Raw genomic sequence first — 23,968 nt, forward strand, 5'->3', positions numbered from 1 at the left:
GGGTGACGCTGGGCTGGTCCCTCCCCCTCTCCATGCACCCAATTCCTCATCTGTAAAATGGGGATGCTGGCAGTTACCTGGTGGGGCTGTCATGCAGAATAACTTAACACGTGTAAAGCATCTAGAACAGCACGTGGCAAGTCGTAAATTTTACAGAACTGTCAGCCCAGAAGGAAAGGTGGGGAGGGAAGACCCTAGGAACAGAAATTGGGCGGATGCACACAGCCATCTATAACGTGCTATGTATATACGTCTTGTTTTTATTTTATCCACATGGGCCCATCACACTCAGGTGTATAAATTCAAATTTAAAACTGTGGGCACTGATCTCCGTTCTATTTTAACAGGACAAGACAGCTGTAGTGTATGATGTCTTTATCGGCCACATTAATTAGGCACTGGCTTCAGCGGACATGAGATCGGCCACCACATTCCAAACAGGAGTATGACTGATTCGGGCAATTTTTACGGCGGAAGTGCTCTGCTTTTAGAACTGTGTGAAAGGTCTGCGCATGTGTCCTTTAAAGACGATCCCCACAAAGGGGATGAAAGATCCCGGGAAGCCCGAAGCCCAGCATCCCGCCTCCCCTAACCCGAGGGCGTGGGGCCACCGCAGAGGCCGAGGGGAGGGCAAATGAGGTCAAGACGGAACAGCCAACCCTGAAAGTAACTTATAAAGTACTGTGAACTCCCAAGAGGGGAGGGTATAGCTCCGCGGGAGGGCGCGTGCTTAGCAGGCACGAGGTCCTGGGTTCAATCCCCAGTACCGGCAACGTAATAAATAAAAATAAACCTAACTGCCCCCTCAAAGAATATTGTAAACTTCCGATTTCCCACTCTTTCTACTTCAAATATTTTAGCCGATGATAACTCAAATAACAGTCTCAATTATATTCAAATAAAAAGCACTGCAAAATCGTTATATAAAATGTATTTTCATCTATTAAATATTTGCTAGCATCTAAATAAATACAGACATCCAGGACACATTGGTTATTCCATCTGATTTAGGTATTGGGTAATAAAGTGATGGAGGTTTAAGGCCTCATGCTCCAACTCTGAACAAAACGAGGATTGAGTCATTTATTTCATTTTTCTTTTTTTCTCTGCTTTCCATGAGAACTTATGGTTCTAATAATAGAATGTCTGTACTGGGCATCCCTGAGTTTTGATCACAGAGGTAACTTTAGGGTAGAAAAGGAACCAGTGTCATTCATGTCACCATTCCTCTTTCTCCCGATAACTGCCTGCTGACTCAGCTCCGGCTTGTAACACCGTTTAATGAATTCAGTTCTGTAACCGGAGGTAAACCCAAAGTCGCAGGCCGGAGGGTGTTAACGAACGGATAAAAATTTATGAACCTCAGAAAACTGCTTATCTGACACTTTTTAACTTTCCATAAAGCCAAACCAACGCAAAAAGCAGTGCAGTCCTCCTCCCAGAAACCGGTGAGACCCACGTGCCTCCAGCCCCTGGGGTCCGCCCCGCTTTAGGTGGAGAGGAGGCCGCGTCCACTTTACAAGACTCAGGAAAGGGGTCGGGTCGGGAGGGGCTGTGGCACGTGTGACAACCCTCATCTCTGTCCCTCAAGTATCAACACAGGCCTGCAGGTCAACTGCCTAGCGATAGCCTGCATTGTAATCGCTCCGGTCACTCATTTACAAGCATCCCGACAGTTTATCACAGAGCCTCACCCACAAAATAAACAGGAGCCGAGGAATCCCCCACCCGTGAGGGCTCAGGCAGGTCAGTCAGCAGGAGGCGCTCGACAAGCCTCAAAGTTCCCAGTCTGGCTGGTCTACATCTCCCTTAATCTCACTTTGTTGTGGTGGTGGGTTTTGGCGGGGAGGTGGGGAGGGGTTAGGTTTACTTATTTATTTGCTTATTTTAATGGAGGCACTGGGGATTGAACCCAGGACCTCCTGCATGCTAAGTGCACCCTCTACCACTGAGCCCTACCCACTCTCCTCCCTTAGTTCAAACTCCTATTTCCAGAAATACATTCGAAGTAGAAGAAACTGCAATAGACCACTTTTCTGCCTTTTATCTACTCTGCATGGTGTTCTCGCCACGTAGAAAGTAGGGCTTGTTAGCAAATATGTTCGTATTTAGTGTTCAAATTCTCTCCTACCGAAGATCTTGTGATTCCAAGGTCACATGGTTCTAAAAACCAAGGAGAAATGCAGTCTGTGAGATGCTGGGCAGAGAACTTAACCTGCCACCCAATGTCCAGACTCCTGACCCAAGGACACTGGGTGTAGTTTTAAGCCCCTTAAAAAAAATACAGGGAATTAAAGAGATACTGGGGAAAATGAGGGAAAAAAAGAGAGAGAGGCCTGCAGTGAGGACTCTCACTCTTCACTCTGGCATCTCCCCTTCTAAAGAGAGCGTCCCTTCGCCTCACCTGGCCAGTTGGTCATTTTCTTGCAAGAATATGAATTTAAATAGCCCTGAAGGCAACTTCAACCAACTGAGAAAACAATACAGCCTTTCCAAGAGAATCTAGGGGCCATTTGATTTTATTTTCCTTTCCCGATGAAGATGGAAGATGTTCTTTATACCCACGGACTGGACACTTGAAAAGCAATTTGTGAAAATAAGAATTCTGAGGGGACGTGGCGGGAGAGGCTTTAGGCTTCCTTCTCAGGAGCCTTACTATTCTAGCACTAAACTCTACGGCAAAATAGCAAATCCTATTTCCTTTGGGATGTTTTCCCCCATTTTAACTCAAAACAGCCAATACAAATTAGCCAAACTAGTCATTCTGTTATTGTTTAATTAAATCATGTTTATGTGTTAAGGAAATCATGATGACTTTTCTAAAGGTTAGTGGACACCATCTCTGGTCTCCATTATGATCAACTAAGAAAGGAAAGGTTGTGCTCTCTGGCATTTCACCAGAAAGTTCTAAAAGAAGTCTGTGGCAGGCAGAATACTGCTTCCCCCAAAGATATCCACACCCTATTCTGCAGAACCTGCAAATACGTTACCGTACGTGGAAAAGAGACACTGCCAGTGCGATCAAGCTAAGGGCCGTGAGATGGGAGAGGAGCCTGGGTCACCTGGCTGGTCCAGTGTCATCCCAGGGAGGGGCCCCCACGAGAACAAAGCAGGAGGTCAGCGTGAGGGAAGATGCAAAGAACAGCAGTGGTGGGAGTGGCTTGTCAAGGAGCCAAGGGACGAGGGCAGTTTCTAGGACCCAGAAAAGGCAAGGAAACGGATTCTCCCCAACGACACCCCGAAGGAACAGTTCTGCTGACACCCAGAGCTCAGCCCCTGAGACCCACCGTGGACTCCTGACCACCAACGTGGCACGGTAACAAATTGGTGGTATTTAAGCCATTGGGTTGGTGGTCCTTTGGTGCAGAGCAGTTAACCTTTTCAAAGCTGAGTCCCTAAAGGACCACACACCCTTGTCTATAACTGCGCCAGACAGAGGCCTTGCCTTTTCTGCACAGTCAGAGCCCGGCGGATTCAGTATTCTTTAAAAATAACAGAGCTAATTTGCCCTGTTCAAGACGGAGGCCACCCCAAGGAGGTAAAAGCGAAGTGCCAAACTGTCATCAGATACAGTCCACGCGTGTCTTAAAACTGTCGTGACCTTCTGACATGACTCGGCAACTCAAGTCAGTATCAGAAAGGCCCACAGGCGCTCCAGCTGAAACGCAAATACTAACTTTCAAAATAACGGTCCAACACATGACTGTATGTAAAATAGATAAACAACAAGGGCCTGCTGTACAGCACAGGGAGCTATATTCAATTTCTTGTAATAACATATAACGGAAAAGAATCTGGAAAGATAATATATACACGTATGTATAATGTATCACTCAATCACTTTGCTGGGCACCTGAAACTAACACTGTAAATCAACAACACATCAATAAAAAATTTTTAAAAATAATAATGGTCAAGCACTCAACTGCCTTCCAACTGCTCACTGGACCTAATGCAACACACCCGTGAATAACGTGCTCAGGGGAGTGACTAAATGCTCCGATGCCTGCCGGAAGGGCAGCAGTGTTTACACAGCACAGACGAAACCTGCAGGAACTCGGGCTGCTGGGCCATGCAGACTTCACCGAGCACGGTCAGTCGGGACCAGGAGGAGGAGGAAGTTCAGTGCATGCATCTGGGTGCTTGGAAGGACAAAGACAACATGGTTGAGTGGAAAAAGCAATAAAGCAGAAATTCAGAGCTCCTGGGCTCCAGTTCTAAGCCCGGTTCTAACTAGTTCTGTGACCTTAGTATCTCTCAGCCTTGTTCTTCTCCGACATAAAAAATGCAAGAGCTAAATTATACAACCTCAGCTCTCCGATTCTGCTCTATTTCTCAGAATAAACGTGCTGTCACTACAAAAAAGAATCTTTCCTCTCTTCCTGCCCGACTATGATAACTTAGTTCTATCAAACTGATTCCAATTTAAATATCACATGAATAGAAATATCACGTTGATGTGACAATACAGAGACCGTCTGTGTCACGTCTTCTTCCTCCGGCTGTGCAGCGATGCTCACAGCTCAGGGTGGTACTAATGCGAAGGCAGCGCACGAACAAGGATCATGCTTTTCCCTCCCGTACTTTGACCAGCTGAGTCTGGAGCACCCATCAAACGGAACATAATGAACATGTGGATGAACTGTGCAGGAAGGACTTTGAGGGTTTTAAGTCTGTATTTCCAAAACCCATCTAATGATGATAAAAGAAAATTTAAGCACAATTGATATGCACATGAGCCTTCTTTAAAGAGAAAAGGAAAACCTCCCACCTCTGGCCATGATGGAGGAACAGGAACTGGTTTTACCCTTCCACTGGACACAACTACTTTTGTCTCTAAAAAGAGAGACAAAATTTATGGAACCATCATTTTCAGACATGTGACAATAGACAGAGCAGACACAGTGATTTCTGAAAAATGGGAGACAATTAAGGTGAGCCCAACCACCCCTAGCTTACTGCCTGGAGCGAGTTTCCAGGCTATGGTGCAGGCATGCGGTGGGGGACTAGGGTGAGCGATGGAGGGCGGTCTCCCCCAGAGGAGGAGAGAGTTCGCACAATGAGGTCAAGACCATCCGTCGGAAATTGCAGCACAGAGAACAGGAAAGAGCTGCATGAAGGCCAGCCGTGGAGATCCCCGAAGGGTGGCACTTACCTCCAGGAAGGAGCAGGCAGAACGCAAAAGTTGCTGCCCCAGCCGTGCAGAAAGCGAGCCGTGGGCTCAAGCCCACCTGGTCCTGCCAAACAGAGCTTCAGAAGCAAACCTCACAAGCATCAATCTAGTCTAACAAAACTCAGAAACCCTAAAAAGAACACTGCAAAAATTCAGCACCTAATTAAGTCAAATTAACCACATATGGCATCTATATAAAAAATTACCAGGCATGCAGTGAAACTGGAAAATGTGACCCATAATATGGAGAAACAGTAACCAAAGAAACAGACCCAAAAAATGACACAGAAGACAGAAGGGCTAGACCAGAATACTAGAACAGCTATTATTAATATACTCCACGTGTCCCAAAAGACAGAAGAAACCAAGAGTATGTTAAGGAGAGACACAGAAGAAGTGAGAAAAAACCCAAACTGAACATCTAGACATGAAAAATACACTCGATGGAGTTAACAACAGATTACACAAAAGAAAATATTCTTGAAACTTAAGACAGTAAGTCTACTTGGGTACATTAAGAAACCAAATTCAGAAAGTCTGAAAGCCCAAATTCCTCAGTAGAAGTTCACTCATTCAATCATTAAAAAAAACCAAAATAATTACTAGGCATCCACAATGTGCCAAGTCCCATGATAAGCACTGGAAACATTTAAAAGACTTTAAAAAGATTTTCTGTAGTTTCCCACCTTATCACAAGTATTCAATATTCCCTTCTCTGATGCTTCTATAAACAAACACGCAATCTCTTTTCCTTCGTCTTCCTACTGTATTTCCATATATCGGTTAGCATTAGGGACGGAATTCCTTATAATCCTGGGGTTACGTTCCATTCCAATCCACGGGGGAAAAGTTGTACTATATTTGGGCTCTCCTATCATTTCTTTACTCCTACTTGTCAGAGAAATGAAACATCAAGAAACAAGCTAAGGGACACAGGACATGCTGGCCTCACCAGGTAAGGATGTTAAGAGAGTCATGCATAGGACAGTTTATTCATACTGAATGACAGCATCTTAACTGTTCCATAATTCATCGTGCTGCTTCTCCTTTTAAAAAAAAAAAAAACGCAACACCACTTTTTCACCTTTGTGTATGTCATGGGCACGCAATACATTTTTAGTTAATCTGTTAAATAAATGAGTAAAAAAAAAAAAAATGAAGCCAGAGAAAACAAAGACAGCACACTCCTTGGAGACCACAGTTCCATCTGCCTGACCTACTCGAGTCACTGCCTTCCTGCCCCACTGGACTCTGCCTGCAAGTGTCTGCTCAAATCAGCTGCTAAGAATGACAGCTGAGGTCACAATGAACCACCGCGGCCATACAAGACCACACAAACCGTAAGTCTGTAAATTGTTTATGAAAGTGCCAGATGGTCTGTTAAGTCAATGTTACTTAATACTCATAATGTTGCTTACAAACGATACCCATGTCAGAGTCACACAAAGGAAGCTTTTCTCAAACACCAGCACCGTTTCTTCACATACGTGCAAATATTTAATTATCTTCCTCTTTTAAACTTTCTGCTTTATTTGTGGTGGTATTTATATTTATTACAGAAGTAATAGATACTTTTTTTTAAATGTCACATAAAATATACCGAGATTTAAAAAAAGAATCTTACCCCCTGGAGTTCACCACTATTAACAGTTCAGTTTCTAACCTTCATCTCTCTCCTTACATTTCAATATAGAATTTTCTTTTTTCTTTTTTTTATAAAAATTCCATCCACATTAGTCCTCTGCCTTTTAATTTTTCTTTAGAACATATCAGGGAAATGTTCCAGGTCAAAAACTAGACATTTAATTCATTTTTTTATTAGTTCCTTTGTATTCCGAGGTATCAAAGTAAAATTTATTCAACCACCCCCTCCTGAGAGTCATTCAGGTTGTTTCCAACATTTTATATTATAAACAATGTCACAGTATGTATCACGAATTCGAGCAGCTACCTCTCTTCCCCAAAGATGGTTAACAATGTCAGAAGCACAAGTACTGTTTCCCATCCCTGCCAGTCCCTGTAGAAGACGGTAAAATTAAAAAAAAAAGAAAAAGCGTTGCTAACTTTTAAAAAAACATATATTTCTAACTTTTTTCTAAAATCCTTTAAATTTCTCCATAGACTTGCCCCCAGTCAAAAATTTGCCGGTGAAAATTTTATTATAGAAATGTTTGTAAATTCCAAACAACCAACTTAGAACACATATTCACTTAAAAGTTCTGTTTCAATAAAGATTAGATATTCCAGGCTAATGCAAAGCTGTATTTTTAATTTAAAAAATGGTAAAACAACATGATGACTATACAATATATGTTGACCTTTTCTAGTCAATATAGAATAATTAAAATATATTATATTGGATCCATAAAAAAAGTTTAATAAATACATACCACAGGCTTGTTGCTATTGGAACACAATTTCCAAATCACAACCTTCCAACCACATAGTTACCTGCTGTCACAGGGGAGCTGAGGAGCCTGGACCAGCAAGGAAAGCACACCTGGGGCAGGGAGGATGCGGGGGAGGTAAAGGTATGCCCAGAGAAGGACAGATCAGCAACGGAGTCAGGCCCCCATTCGCCTAAAACCTCCACCTCCATCTTCCCAGAAACAGCAAGAGACAGGCTCCCTCTCCTCTTTCCTGACCCTCCTTCTGCACAACCCCCTCCCCTCAATGCATCACCACACACACCACCACATGCCCAACTGAGATGTGAGCAAACCCAGACTTTCTACCCCTTCCACTGCTGGCCCACTCGCTACATGGACCCGAACTGAGGTCATAAAGCATCATCACCAAAAGCAGAAGGGACGTCCTAGATCCCAGAAGATGCTCATTAGACAGGCCAGGGGCAAGGGTGAAAGTTGGGAGTGCTCAGTGGTCCAGATCCACCTGCCTGGAGCCTGAATCTTGGAATTAACAAGGAAACAGCCAGGTATCCTCATGCTGACGCAAGGCTGCAGCCAAACTGTCACTGAATCTTTCAAGATGGAGGATTTTTTTTTTAATGACTTTATTGTGTTCTGGTTCCTATACAGTAAACTACATGTATTTCAGATATACACTTTGATGAATTTTGATAGATGTATATACCCATGAAACCACCACCACAATCAAGACAGCTCACATTTCCATCACTCCCCACAGGTGCAATTCTCGAATTCCCAGTTTATCCCTTCCCACCCCCTTTCCCCTCTGGTAACCGTAAGTGTGTTCTCTATGTCTGTGAGTCTGTTTCTGTTTTGTAGATAAGTTCATTTGTGTCCTTATTTTTTTCAGATTCCACATATAAGCGATATCATATGGCCTTTTTCTTTCTCTTTCTGGCTTACTTCACTTAGAATGACCATCTCCAGGTCCATCCATGTTGCTGCAAATGACATTATTTTATTATTTTTTATGGCTGAGTAGTATTCCATTGTATAAATATACTATATCCTCTTTATCCAGTCATCTGCTGATGGACATTTAGGTTACTTCCATGTCTTGGCTATTGTATATAGTGCTGCTGTAAACACTGGGGTGCATGTGTCTTTCTGAATTGTATTTTTCTAGGATGGAGGAATATTTTAACTGCTTATTATAAACCCAATTTATATTATGCCTGATCTATTTCTTAGAGCCCCAGAACAAGGATGAGCCTGTTGCATGCAACTTATCATCACCAACCTCCTGCCAAAGTCCATCAGCAAACACGACACTGAAAACCGAGCACCCCTCTCATCCTGTGTCTAGAACGACACTGTCACACTACTTCCAGCTCTGCTGCTCCGTCCTTATTTCACTCATTCCTTCTGCGTTCATTCCCTTACTAATTCTCCTGTAAGCCATGGCTTTTTCATTAAGTGACTGAGAGCCAATGAGAACACGACTTCTGTCTACCAGGATAGAAAAGGAGACAGAGCCGGTGGAGGAGATCAGGCCACGGTGTAGATCTTGCTTTTTGCTCCACTGACCCCTTCCGTCTCTGGACTTGTTTTCTCAAGCAGAAAAGGAAAGGAGGGGAAATCAGCACACTCACCACCATTTCTGTCTTTTCTCTGTATCAACCACCAGCCGTGGTAATACTTGAAAACAAGACAGGCAGGTGGGTGGAGGGGGAACCACGGCTCTGTTAACTGGCAGGGGTGGGGGAGTAAATAATAAAGGAACAGAAAAACAAATCAAACAGCTTACACAACCCCCCAAACTGAAGTCACTTCAAATCCAAAGGCCACAGTCCCTAATCCCAAGGGGATAGCTTCGCCCAAAGAATGGGCCACTGGGAATTTTCTGTTCACGTTCATTTCTAAAGTGAAGAATTCAAAGTACCACAAAAGAAAGCTTCCATTTAACCAGAGACAGAAGGAGGAAGCTTGGAGGGGATGACATGTGGCTTTCCCTCCAGTGGTACATGGTCGTCATTTAACTAAACACAAAAGAAACACAGACCCTGACATACAAGAACACACAGCGACTAAGACAGATGACAATTTAAAATCCTCCCCCAAAAGGCCATTTGCACACACTCAAAGGCACCAAGTTCATATATCGCTAATGCACTGGATGAGACTGGAAAAGGTTTTAAACTATCCAGTTTCTTCCAAAGTTCTACTTCAGTCAATGTTACAAAAAAATGTGACAATGAATATATATATATGTTCATGTATGACTGAAAAATTGTGCTCTACACTGGAATTTGACACAACATTGTAAAATGATTATAAATCAATAAAAAAAATTTTAAAAATAAATAGCATACCCTTAATGGCCAAAAAAAAAAAAAAGTTACAGATAAGCCTAATTCCTCAAAGTGCTGCTTAATTCAGTCCTATTAGCAAATAGTATGTATGGTCTTGAAGACCAGCTCAAGTCATGAAACACAAATGCAGTGATTACAATCTGTATCAAAAGCCCCGAAGGCATTTTAAATCAGGTTTTCAAAAGAAATCAATAATAGTTTCAGAAAAAAATTAAAACTACGAATATGATGATCATTTCAAATAATACGAGGTGGATGCCAAAAACAGGCAATGGAAAGTGATCAGAATGACGTCAAGGATGACCAGAGAGATCGCATCCACAACTCAACAAGAAAAACAAAATACCACTAACGTTCTCATATCCATCACCCTAAGGCCCTGATATACTTGCTGGCACACAAGAAATACTCAGTAAGTCTTTTCCAAATGAATAAACGATGAATTAATTCATTAAGGCAAATACTATAGGATGATTGGGCAACATTTGCTTTGTATATGAGCCCATCCAATACTAGTGAGTTAGTATCGAGAGCCAGGAGTGGAAACCAGACCTCTAAATTCTTAGCCATTGCTTCATTGTGGAATTTCTAGAATTCAGAGTGACTAGAATTTTTTAGTTGGATATACAACTCAAGAATCTACTCAATCATGAATTAGGCAGTAACTGATACAATAGTGGTTTATCTAATTCATACGATTTTTTTCTTACCTTGAAAACTGAAGTTTGTAATTAGATCAAAAGATACCAATGTAATAATATTAACCAAATCCGTAAGGATAGAAAATTGCTTAAATGTTGTTATGACTTAATCACCCACTACGTAATAGAATCATTAAAAATATCTTGAAATAATACTTAATGGCATTAGAAAATGCCATGACATATTAAGTGGAAAAAGCAGGATACAGAACTTTACACACATGATCCAAATTTTTAAATGTTATATATTAAGGAGAAAAGAGAAATGGAAAAGGAGCGGAAATATGTCAGAATATTTAGTATATTTGGACAATGAACAACAGATTATTTTTTATTCATATTTTATACACTTCTTTATTTTCCAAAAATGTTAGCTAGTTTGGGTCATAGATTTTTCTTTTCATACTCCCTCAAACACTTACATAGTTCCTCCTTTTCCACTGAGTAAAACAGAAATTACATCGTTAATCAATGCGATAGTTTTTCTGTCTGAATGTAAAACCCTACAATTGTTAAGAGCTGCTTCAATTAACAATAGAAATAAAAGACAATGGAGTTTTTCCCTCAAGTCACTAAATCTCCAGTAGCCAGGAAGAGGATTTTTCACTGATGTTTATAGATTAAGGACAGCCCGAAACAATGCTGAACATATTTATCTCCTTCCTAAATACAGACTTCCACGAATAATTCCAGGACATATTACATAGCTGTTTGCTTAAACTGAGTCTATTCACCTCTCATCACATACATGACTTATAATACCATTAATAATATCTCTGAATTCATATAAAAATGGTCCACAATTGCCTATATAGAGGGCACTGCAGACTGGCTGTCAGAACTCCAGTCCGCCACCTGCTCAATGCAATTTTGGGAACCTGGTTTCCTTGGTTATAAAACCGGAGAATTAGTGCTTATGTTACCTGTCTCAGAGAGGAGGCAGGAATGAAATTATATCACGTATGAAAAAATATGACAAATATGTAAGGTGTTATAAACATTATGACCATTGATCTAACTCAGCATTGCCCACACCATGTTAAGGTCATCTCCTTCGGTGGGGAGGGTATAGCTCAGTGGTACAGCGCATGCTTAGCATGCACAAGGTCCTGGGTTCAATCCTCAGTGCCTCCATTAAATAAATGAATAAATAAACAAATAAATAAGCCTAATTACCTCCCTCCAAAAGAAAATAAATACTTGAAAAAACAGATTTAAAAAAAAAAAGATTGTCTCCTTTGATGCTGACCTTTGCTGAGACACACCCAAAAATTTTTTCTCACTACTGAAGCCTCAGATTTGATAATATACTCATGGTATTAGCAGAGTTCTTAAAAATAGAGGATTAAAATGTACCACTTACAACACTGCCTACGAACACAATCTGCCTGGTTTATATTAAAGTATTGATTAAATCATTATGATAGTATCCTGCCCGCCATGCAAAGAGTGAAACGCAAGGTCAGACAGCCCAGATTGAAACGGTTAGATGCAGAAAACCCTCCACTGACACCACCCACCCTCGCCAACACCACAGAGCCTCCCCTGCCTGGTATCCTGCCTCCCTTCAGACGCCAGCCCCACCTGTGAGACTCCTGGATGCCCAGATTTCTCGTCTTGTGTGGCTCCTGCTTACACTGAGGAGTGGTGGCCCACCGTCCCTGCCCTCACCCACCTCTACTCTCCTAGGGGCTCCAAGTGATCGATTAGCATTTAGAATTCAACCACAGATTTCAAAATAGTGAAGCTCAATTTCTCCGGTTCCAGGTGTTTCATCTCTCCCCAGCCTTTGTACTGAGCAGAAATCATGATAGAGAGGCAGGGAGGGTGTAAATCACATGGTAATTTGTTCTCCTGAATCATTAGTCAATTTCTGATTCGAACTATGAGGTTGGGAACAATGTGGCTTGGGTGTTTTCAATGAAATGCTAATTACCAAAGTATTTTATGCTGTTTATTTTTATCATTTTAATTCTACTGAAGCACAAATTTAAATTTCTATTTAAAAATATTTCTATAGAGATTCTTAAATGGGAAAGCATGGAGATTAAGTACATCTGTTTTTCCACAAGAAACATAAAGAACCCTTGCATTCTGCCTTCTGTAATTTAGCATTCTTCAAGCCTTCTTTAGTTTTTCAAAGAAAAGGATAAAGACTAAGTTATCTGTAGGAGCTAAATTGTTATAGCTTCTGAGATTGTTTGAAAGACACATTCAAATACCACCACAAACACCTTGGTAAACATAAGCCCCTCCCTTAAAAAGATTGTAACATTCACACTATGTGCAAAATCCAGCTCTGAATTTCACCCACTCTGGCTTTTATCTACCAAGTATTTTCGATATTCTCTAGTTTCTGTTACGCAGATAAAGTTATCACAAAGATCACAAAAGGAACAGTAGTGTTCCAGCATTCATAAACATTTATGGGCCGTGGCTCTCCTAAAACACGCTAACAGAAAAATCACGTAATCTTGCTGTCCTTCATAAGTCATGGTTTTAAAACTCAAACATGATCACCTACCCGGTGCTTAACTCTAAGTGGTAAAACTTTGTGTTCTTAGACAATATATATATATATTCAGCATTACACCCCAGCTATAATCAAATCACCATAACAAAAATTTTCAAAAAAATTATACAAACTACTTTCACTGTGGCCCTACTTGTGATTAACATTTGAAAAGAAGTAATTCAATACCCTAAGAGTTTAACTTTCACATGTTTTGCAAGACATGGATTGCTAATTTCAGCCTATCCTTAAAATAGAACAGTTCAACTAATTTTAGACTCAAGTGTTATAAAGCATCTCAGCTGCCAGTTAACTGGACACCTGACCTGCAGCAACAGAACATGCAGATACACCAAAGCAAACTGTCAGATTGCTGAACTCTGAGCGACCATATGCCAACTCTATGAAAGCCACATAATGTATGTACCCAAAACAAAATGATATTGATGAACACTATGCCCACATGAAAGGAAATCATAAGGGCCTTGTTTATTTACGTAACATCTGTAATATGCAATGGTCCAAAAGTGTCAAAAGGCATATATCCAGAAGGAACTCTAATTCGAAAAGATACATGCACCCCAGTGTTCAAAGCAGCACTACTTACCATAGCTAAGACATGGAAGCAACCTAAACGTCCAGTGACAGATGACTGGATAAAGAAGTTGTGGTATGTTTATACAATGGAATACTACTCAGTCATAAAAAAGACTAAAATAATGGCATTTGCACCAACATGGATGGACCTGGAGATCGTCATGCTAAGTGAAGTAAACCAGAAATATAAAGAAAAATACCATATGATATCACTTATATGTGGAATCTTAAAAAAAAAAAAAAAAAGAGGACACTAATGAACTCATCTACAAAAGAAGCAGACTTGAAGATGTAATAAACAAGCTTATGATTACCCGGGGGAGGAAAGGGAGTGGGAAGGGATAAAGCTGAGGGTCTGAGATTTGCAAATGTTAACCACTATATATAAAAATAGATTAAAAAAACAAATTTCTTCTGTATAGTGCAGGGAACTATAGTCAATATCTTGTAATAACCTTTAATGAAAAAGAAAATGAAAACAAATATATGTATATATATGCTTGACTGGGACATGATGCTGTACACCAGAAACTGACACATTGTAACTGACTATACTTCAATATAAAATAAATAAATAAATAAATAAATAAATAAATAAATAAATAAATAAATAAAAGATACAGAAGACTTAAAACTCAAGAATAAAAGAAAAAAAACCCAATGAAAAAGTGGGCAAAAGATGTGAACAGACAACTCACCAAAGGAGACAGAGATGCAAATAAACATATGAAAAGATGCTCCACATCATATGTCACAGGGAAATGCAAATTAAAACTATATACCTATCAGAATGGCTAAAATCCAAAACACTGACAACACCAAATGCTGGTGAGGATGTGGTCAACAAGAACCCTCATTCACTGCTGGTGGAAATGAAAACCAGTACAGCCACTTTGGAAGACAGGGCGTTTAGCGGCTTCTCACAAGGTAAACACAGTCTCACCTACAATCCAGCAGTCACACTCCCCGGTATTTATTCAAATGAGTTGGAAACTTATGTCCACACTAAAAGCTGCACACAAATGTTTAGGGCAGCTTTATTCAAAACTGACAAAAGTTGAAAGCAACCAAGATGTCCTTCCAAAGATGAATGAATAAACTGTGGTACATCCATACAATGGAATATTATTCAGCAATAAAAAGAAATGAGCTAAATAAAAAGCCATGAAGAGACATGGAGGAACCTTCAATGCATATTTCTAAGTGAAAGAAACCAGTCTGAAGAGGCTACATACTGTATGAGTCCAACCACAGGAAGTTCTGGAAAAGATAAAACTACACAGAGACAATAAAAAGATCAGTGGTTGCCAGAGGTATGGGCATGGGGAAGATGAACAAGTAGAGCACAGGATTTTGGGGCTCTGAAACTATTCTATATGATACTGCAGTGGTGGACACATGACATGCATTTGTCAGCTCCCGTTGAACTGCACATATTCAACATAGTATTGGAAGTTGTAGCCACAGCAATCAAACAAGAAAAAGAAATCAAAGGAATCCAAATTGGAAAGGAAGAAGTAAAACTGTCACTGTTTTCAGACAACATGATACTATACACAGAAAATCTTATTAAAGATTCACCAAAAATAACTAGAGCTCATCAATGAATTTAGTAAAGTTGCAGGATACAAAATTAATATACAGAAATCTATTGCATTTCTATGCACTAACAATGAACTATCAGAAAGAGAAATTGAGGGGGAAAATTCCATTTATGATGACATCAAAAAGATAAAATACCTAGGAATAAACTTACCTAAAGAGGTCAAAGACTTATACTCAGACACTGTAAGTTGTTGATGAAAGAAACTGAAGATGGCACAAACAGACGGAAAGATACACTGTGTTTATGGAGTGGAAGAATTCATATTGTTAAATGACCACACTACCCAAGGCAATCTACAGATTCAGTGCAATCCCTTATCAAGATACCAATGCCATTTTTCAGAGAACTAGAACAAATAATTTTAAAATTTGTATGGAAACCCTGAATAGCCAAACCAATCCTGAGAAAAAAGAACACAACTGGAGGAATGAACCTTCCCAACTTCAGACTTTACTACAAGCTACAGCCATCAAAGCAGTGTGGGGCTGGCACAAAAACACACACACAGATCAATGGGACAGGAGAGAGAGCCCAGAAAGAAATGCACGATGTTACTAACATAAACTGGATCTTAGTTAATAATGACAAGTTGATACTGGTTCATCAATTAAAACAAAGGTACCACACGAATGCAAGATGTCAAAAGGTGAAACTGGGCGGGGGGTGGGGAGAAGTATACAGGAACTCTGTACTGTCTGCTCAATTTTTCTGTAAAACTAGAACTACTCTAAAAATAGTCTTTAAAAAAAAAAAAAAGGCTACTATCCTAGGAGGAGTTGGAGGACTTGAGTTCCTAGGTCTACCTCACTTGTTGACTGACTATGTAATCTCTACTCTTCAAAATACTTCATATGCCCTATTTCATCCCACCTTTATTAACCCAGAAAGGGGGAGAGTGAGGAAGACCCTCACTGCCGGAATAATAAAATAAGCCACCAAACATTATTATTTTATGCCCAAAATCAAGGATACAAATTGTCGGGGGAGGGGATAGCTCAGTGGTAGAGTGCGTGCCTACCATGCGTGAGGTCCCGGGTTCAATTCCCAGTACGTCCATCAAAAAAATAAATAAGTAAGTAAACCTAATTACCTCCTCTGGCAAAAAAAGAAAAGAAAGAAAAAAATTATTTAAAAAAAGAAAAGAAAAGAAAAGAATACAAATGGTCACACTAGCACAGCCAGCATGGAGAACCGTAATACTGAACACTGGGGCATGTTTTTAATTCACTGGGACAATAGTATCTTTGTATAATGTCTTTAATGCCAGGATTCACTGGGGAACATTTTCACCCACTAGAGAAAAATCAGGACTTTGTCAGTTCCCTTTGACGATTCTTTCCAGGAAACATCTCAGGCATCTATCAAAGGAGCCACATTCACTGGTGACATTTACAAACTTAATTCTTTTCAATATTAAAAAGAATATATATATGTATATGTGTATATAATATATATATATATAAAACTGAATCACTATGCTGTACAACAGAAACTAACACAACATTGTAAATGGATTAAACTTCAAAAAAAGCTTTATCCTTTTCAAAATTTCCTCAACCTCAATACACATTGGAAATGCTCACATTAAAATTTTATGCTCTTTTCATGCATACCCACTCATTAGAATTTACAATCCAGCTGAGATATAACAGTTCAACCTCCAAAGTCTATTTAATATTTGAATTGAAATATACCTCTGTGAATGTTTAAGCTATTAATTTTTATTTCATGTATCCATTTAACACACCTCAGAAAGTTCCAGTATTACTCAAAACATAATAAAAATATGCTCATAAAAACTATTTCTGCAACATTTCCTGGTCAAGGTAACAAAACTCAAAATATACAGTTAATGTCAAATACACACCTGATGTTCAAATGTCATTGCTGCTACTTTTAGCTATGTGATTTTAGGAAAGTTAACTTCTCTATGTCTCTATTTCCATATTGGTAAAATAACAGTAGATCTGGTTAAGATAAAGAGCTAGGAGATTTAGAAATCAGGGGGGAGGGTATAGCTCAAGTGGTAGAGTGCATGCGTGGCATGCATGAGGTCCTGGGTTCAATCCCCAGTACCTCCTCCAAGAATAAATAAATAAACCTCATTACCTCCCCCCACCAAAAAAAATTTTTTTTCCAAGAAATGATAGGTAACTCATTTGCATCACCAAGGACTGTGCCTGTCACACAAGTAGGTCGGCGTATAAATGGTAGCTATTATTTTTACTGTTTTAAGTTAAAAACTAAAAGCTTAACACATAAATGCAAGAATGGCTTAGAACTAATAGTCAATGATCGTAACCACGGGCCTTCTCATATACCGAACAAAACTGCCTCTAGAAATTTGCTGAAGTTTATGTATAAAGAAATAGCAAATAAAAGGGTTTTTTTTAAAGTAAAACCAAGCCAAAAAAAAATTGCTGAAATATATTAAAAGGTTGGTTTTTAATTATTAATACTTACTTTTAAAAAGGATCTGAAACCAGTAATTTTATTTGCTTTCAGAAAACAGATTCACTGCTCTAAGATACCACATTTAAATCATGCTCAGAGTTTCCCCAACAAGAAGACCAGTAAGGTATTTCTTCAGGAGCCTACATTAAATAGAACGTCCCAGTTTTCTAGGTCACACTATCGCTGCATTTCCGAGGTCAAGCAAAACAGCAATGAGTCTATTTCTTTAACAAGAAAGGTCTAACAACGACCAATATTAAGAATTTGTTTCTAATGTTATGTCAAGTATACATCAATTTTAAAAAAGAGAAATTGTTTCAAAAACATATTTTCTACTAAAAATAGAGTTACCATATGATCCAGCCATCCCAATCCTGGGCATATACCCAGAGAAAACTCTAATTTGAAAAGATACACGCACCCCAATGTTCACAGCAGCGCTATTTGCAATAGCCAAGGCTTGGAAGCAACCTAAATGTCCAGGGACGGATGACTGGATAAAGAAGTAACATACAATGGAAGTGAAAGTCAGCCAAAAAAAGAAAGACAAACACCACACGATATCACTTACATGTGGAATCTAAAAAAAATGACACAAATGAACTTATTTACAAAACAGACACAGATTCACAGACATAGAAAACAAACTTACGGTTAATGCAGGGGAAAGGGGGGGCGGATAATTAGGAGTTTCGGATTAGCAGATACAGACTATTGTATGTAAAATAGATAAATAACAAGGTATCACTGTAGAGCACAGGGAACTATTTCAATATCTTGTAATAACCTATAATAAAAAGGAGTATGAAAAAGGATGTATATGTGTACAACTGAATCACTATGCTGTACACCAGAAACTAACACAACATTGTAAATCAACTATACCTCAACTAAAAATATACGTATTTTCTCATGAACATATAACCACAATTTTTTTTACAAACTAAAAAGAAAACGCTCCACATTTCCTCGACTACGACTTCAACAGCGAAGTCGCTGCAGCCCCTCCTGTCCCCACACTCAGAGCCAATGGGACAGCCGTGTCCGTTTCTGAGGTTTCGCTCGCATCAGCTTCCATTCCAAGCATCCTAACTTTCCAGTGGCCTCCCACCCTGTCTCCCTGCTTCCTGAGTCTCGCCGCCCGCTCAGTCCTCCAGCCTGCTACCAGAGTCACCTTCCTAAAGCCTGTCTCACGGTCAACATCCTGCTGATGCTCATGAGAGCTCTGGAGAATAAACCCCAGCCCTGGTGCTGGCTGCAACATCACCCGAGGCTCTTTTCGATCTGGGCCAACATCACCCTCTGTATTCACCCATGTCCGTCCTCGCATAACCCCCGCCACCCCATTCCATCCCTAAAACCTACTAAAGCCTACCTGCACTTCAGCCAAACTTCCAAAATGGATTCTGTGGTTGTGCTAAGCAAAGTGGAATAGCCCTTCTCCTGAGGGTTCCCTCCCAGGTACTTTCGCCCTCTCACGGGGTAAAATCTTACTCGACTCTAAGGACGGCGCTTTCCCCAACACCCACCCCAGGCAGAACTATTGGCTTCCTCTTCTGTGAGAGAAGAAAGTAAGATGGGAAACTATAGCAAAGGAAATTGCAGTAAAAGCATACACCAAAAATAAATATATAAATTTTTAAAAAGCCTTATCACTTAAAGAAATGCTATGCTATAGCAGACAGTTAGCTGGAATTCCTCTTTGGTAGTAGGTAGGTGATCTCTAAGTTAACTAAGAGCTGAGAAACTGACACTGACGACTTTCTTCAAGAGCTACTGTAGAGAGAGGAGTCCCAGATAACAGAACCAACTTGAGTTTCTTTTCAATTAACATGAAATACTAAATACTGTACCAGAAACTAACATGACGATTGTGAACCAACTATACTTCAATTAAAAAGTAAACAGAAACATTCTGAACGACAAATCTTCTCACTCAATTCACAGGGTTATAGAGTCAGGTAATCTTAATGCATTTTATACATTCTTCTACTCAGTTGCGGTGCTAAAACAGAAAGGAACACATGACAGCCGAGATACTCCATCTTCGTGTCACCTCTCTAGCTTCCCATGTTTCATAATCTCAGTCTCAAGAAGATGCTTTGTGGACCCTCCAGCTCCCCACAGAACCAGACTCCTGGGCACACATGACCCCAAGGCAGAAACACAAACACTTTTTTGCCTCCTACAGAATAACATTAAGACAACACATTGTTCTCATCACCTCTCCTTACATGTTGTTGTTTATTACCTGAAATCATCAACAAACCAGAAAAATTAGCATCTCCAAATCGCTCAAATGGAAAGTTTTTAAAAAGCATAAAGCTTTTGCGGAAAGACTCTGACTAAATAAACTTGGAGACATCTGTACAAGGCTAAGTTAGAACAAAAACAAAACAAAAAACTAAAGGAGCATGGGTGTGATGTTTTGTCTTCCAAGTTAAATTCACTAACAGTATCTAATAACTGGTTACATTCGATATGTGTTCCTTATGGTGTAAGGCAATGAACAAACTCTTTGGCCAATTTAAATCTAATTATTTGGTAGAAATAACTTTTCAAATCCACACTGTAACATGAAACACCCAACTATGTCATTTGGAAAATCCCCGTCCATGGAGGGCTCAGACATTTTCTCCAGCTAAAACAAAGTCAAATACATTGTGTCATGGCTGTTACTGAGTCCAGACTTCAGGTTTCCAATCTCAGAACAGACATTGCTGGTTGCAAACGCAATACATATTCTTTCCTTATTCTTTACCAACAGAACTTGAATTTTGTTCAGGGCACTAAATGAGGCCAGCTAAAATGTCTGTATTTTCCTAGTTTGCTCAGCAGATCGCAGTGGCCCCTTAACAGGTCTGGCTAGTGAAATTCAAGCGAAAATTGCTAAGTGGGCTTCTGAAAAAGCTCTTTAAAAGGAAGCTGAACCAACTAGTCTGCATCTTTGGTCCTTTGTCCTTGCACCTCTTCTTCTTCCCATCTGGAATTGAGACGCAAAGGCTGGAACAGCAGCAGCCATGCTGAAATGACAGAAAGACCACACGATGCACTACAAGTGGCAGAGAAGAATAGGATAAGACTGGGTCCTGCTGGCAAACATAAGTATCCGACAGCCCTGCCATCCTACCTGGGGTATCTCAGTCCCCGAGAAAAAGAAAGCATCAACATCTGTTTTCTGCTACAACAGCCAGACACAATCTTGACTAACACTCATTACCAGACTAAGCCTATTTCATTTTCTAAAAGAAAAGAAGAAGCCCAGATTAATACTGTTATAACCAGCTACCATGTAACACTATCATGGCATAGCCCAGTTAAAGGTCACTTATTACACAACTGACTATAAAGCCACACAAGCAGATGAAATCTGAAAGCAAGTTTTTGCAGAATCCTGAAGCCAGCTGAAAACCACCAAGGTCACACTGTGCAAAGGGGAGAAAATTTCTGGAAAACTTTATATACCAGCTTTCAAGTCAACTGGCACCAGAGTTAGTTTACACGATAAAAAGACCAGATTTTTACTATTCACATATCTACACAGGCTGTAAAATTGAACTGAAAATGCAAACTATGGCTGGAATAGCTCTCAGTTCCTTTTGACACCAGGCACAAAAGCAGAATTACATAGCCCTAATGAGAGAAGGGCCTAAAGCAATTATTCAACGTTTGCATGAAAAACAGAAAATGTTCCATTTTTTCTTAATCGAAGAGGGTTTTTTGGTGAGATCTGTGTGTATAATCATAAATAAGTAAGAAATCTGCCAGTCAATTTCCATGGAGAATAATAACCAAACACTTTTTATAGTCATCCGGGGATAACTGATTAATTTCAGGGTCAATGGAAAAATATTCATTCAGTTAGACCAAAATAATCTTCCTTCTTTTTTAGCGAAGTCTAAAATGTACAGAAGAAAATTTACTGAGTTCACACTAATGATCTCATTTTCACACTTAACATCAATTTTAAAAAGTACCAAAGTGTTGAGGAAATGAAATCTTCTAATGATAAGACTCAAACAGCAGACTTTCATAGATTAAAGTGAAAGCTATTTAATATTAATAATTTAATAATATATAATAATTAATTAGTTTCCTCATCCTGACAGGTGAGACAAGAAGGATGTTCTATATCTTCCATGTTAAGCAACTGAAAATATTTTGTAACTCATGGTAAATACACTGGATAATTCACTATAGATATAAAAGAAAAGCCATTGACATGGGCAATTTCTAGCATAAACAATCATAAAGAAATGTTTTATTTGTAAATAAACGTGTTTATTCACCCTGATTGTGGTATCAGCTGAAGTAATGTGACTTTTTTTTTAATCAGATGCCCTGAATAGCCTGCCTGCGAATATACTTTATAAGAGGACTGGAATATGAATTAGAACACTGCATCCTTCTGTCGCAAATAGCTCTTTCTGTGTTATTCTCATTCAACAAACAGTTGCCTATTTTCACTTAGAAGTAAAGGACGAAAGCAAGACACAAGAATAGACCACACCATAAATAATTAGGGCTCACTGGCTCGCCAGAGTTCTTGCCTTTCTATGGAAGGCTAGGTCCAAAGCCCAAGAAAGCTCTCAACTTCTAAACCTCACGTTCATAATCACCAACATTATAGATTATCGTAATTCTGACATTTCTGACAGACGGGTTCTGAATGTGTTCCAGCTGACTCCACCACTTACACATTCAACAGATGGGGCATAAGGGTAACTTGGCAACCTGATAATACTCCAGCCAAATGCAAAGTCATTCTGTAACCAAGGAACTCTGTCAGGGATAAAAATCAAAATAACCTCTCCTCAGTCCAAATAGGAATGTAAAATGTTTTGAACAATGCAGGATTTCAGAAAAGGGAACCACCGTACTTTGGGAGGTTCGTGAACTGACACTCCCTATTCAAAGCCTACCATTCTTTTCTGATTAGATCAGCCCCACAGCGAGTCACCAGGATAACAGGCACTGCAGTGAAGTCATCGGACTGGACACTGATGGGAAATCATAACCGGCTTCAAAACACATCGGGAAACAATGATTTTTCCAGGTCTCCAGCTTTTCAAGTAATACACTGGCCACTACTCTTACCTTCCTGCCCAACACCAAATGAAACATACCACAGCTATAAAGCCAAGCACAAATCCATGACCTCAGCATTTTAAAACCGCAGAGAAAATGAAGGAAACAACCCTGACTTTTTCAGTGAAACCTGGGACTATATGTTTGGAAAAGCGTACGTTTCAGTGTGATACTGATCATTCAGTTACAATTAAAAAGAAGTGTAGTCAAAATGGCCATGGCCTTCAGATCTTTAGTTTCCTTTTATTTCCAAAGGCAAATAACAAGCTTTTATAAAACGTCCGCTTCCTCAAGACCAGTCAAATCAGCACTTCAGTTATTTCTGTTTGCAAAGTCACCTGAAATCACCCACCTGTCACTGAGCTAAAACTTCATGGGACAAAAATTCATACAGCTAGGATTGTTTTCAAAAGTAAAACACGTATATACTTTAGAACTCTCAGGACTTTTTCCTTTCTGACCTTAAAGAGCATGGTATACGTCTTCCCTAAAGCTTATTAGTATATTAGTATATTGCAATGTTGCTCATTTTTAAAGTTCTGGGACAACTGATTGAGAACTTTATTTTAAAATGGACAGACAGATGTGAATATGAGTGCACTGCACGTGAACACACACACACAGATGCTACAAATGTGTGTTCGCCTAAAATATCATAGCACTTGTTCAGTGGCGATATTACACACCAGAGTCTTAGCACAAAGGAATTCTGATTGTGCTGTTTACAGAATTGTACATGGGTTAAAAGAATATCGATAATAAAACATGTTCTGGAAGAAGATGAACTAAATTTGTAGGCAGATGTTGCACTTCTGGAGGATCTGGAATTTAATTATTCAGTACAGAATTCTGTGTTTCTACTTTCTACTAGCAGAAAACATGCATTTTTAACCATATAATCTCCATTCAATTTACAGAAATTGAGTTTCTTAAAACCATAGCAAATATTCAAAAGATGCAAAATCACTGGAATCCAACCTATGAAATAAGTCACTATTCACCATGAACATATTAAGGCCCCTGGGTGTGGACCCTTCCCAAGCCACAGTAAGGAGACCGTCTGCACACACTGAAAAATAATTTCCAGAGACAAAAA

The 23,968-nt window shown here is 39.6% G+C and overlaps 1 protein-coding gene across 6 annotated transcripts in view; it reads right to left on the reverse strand.

The window, feature by feature from the left end:
• DST (dystonin) overlaps positions 1 to 23,968 on the reverse strand; it is a gene marked incomplete in the record, with an annotated part of 422,913 nt that overhangs the window by 309,954 nt on the left and 88,991 nt on the right.

This window comes from Camelus dromedarius, chromosome 19 (genome assembly GCF_036321535.1).
Source record: "Camelus dromedarius isolate mCamDro1 chromosome 19, mCamDro1.pat, whole genome shotgun sequence".
Taxonomy (NCBI): domain Eukaryota; kingdom Metazoa; phylum Chordata; class Mammalia; order Artiodactyla; family Camelidae; genus Camelus; species Camelus dromedarius.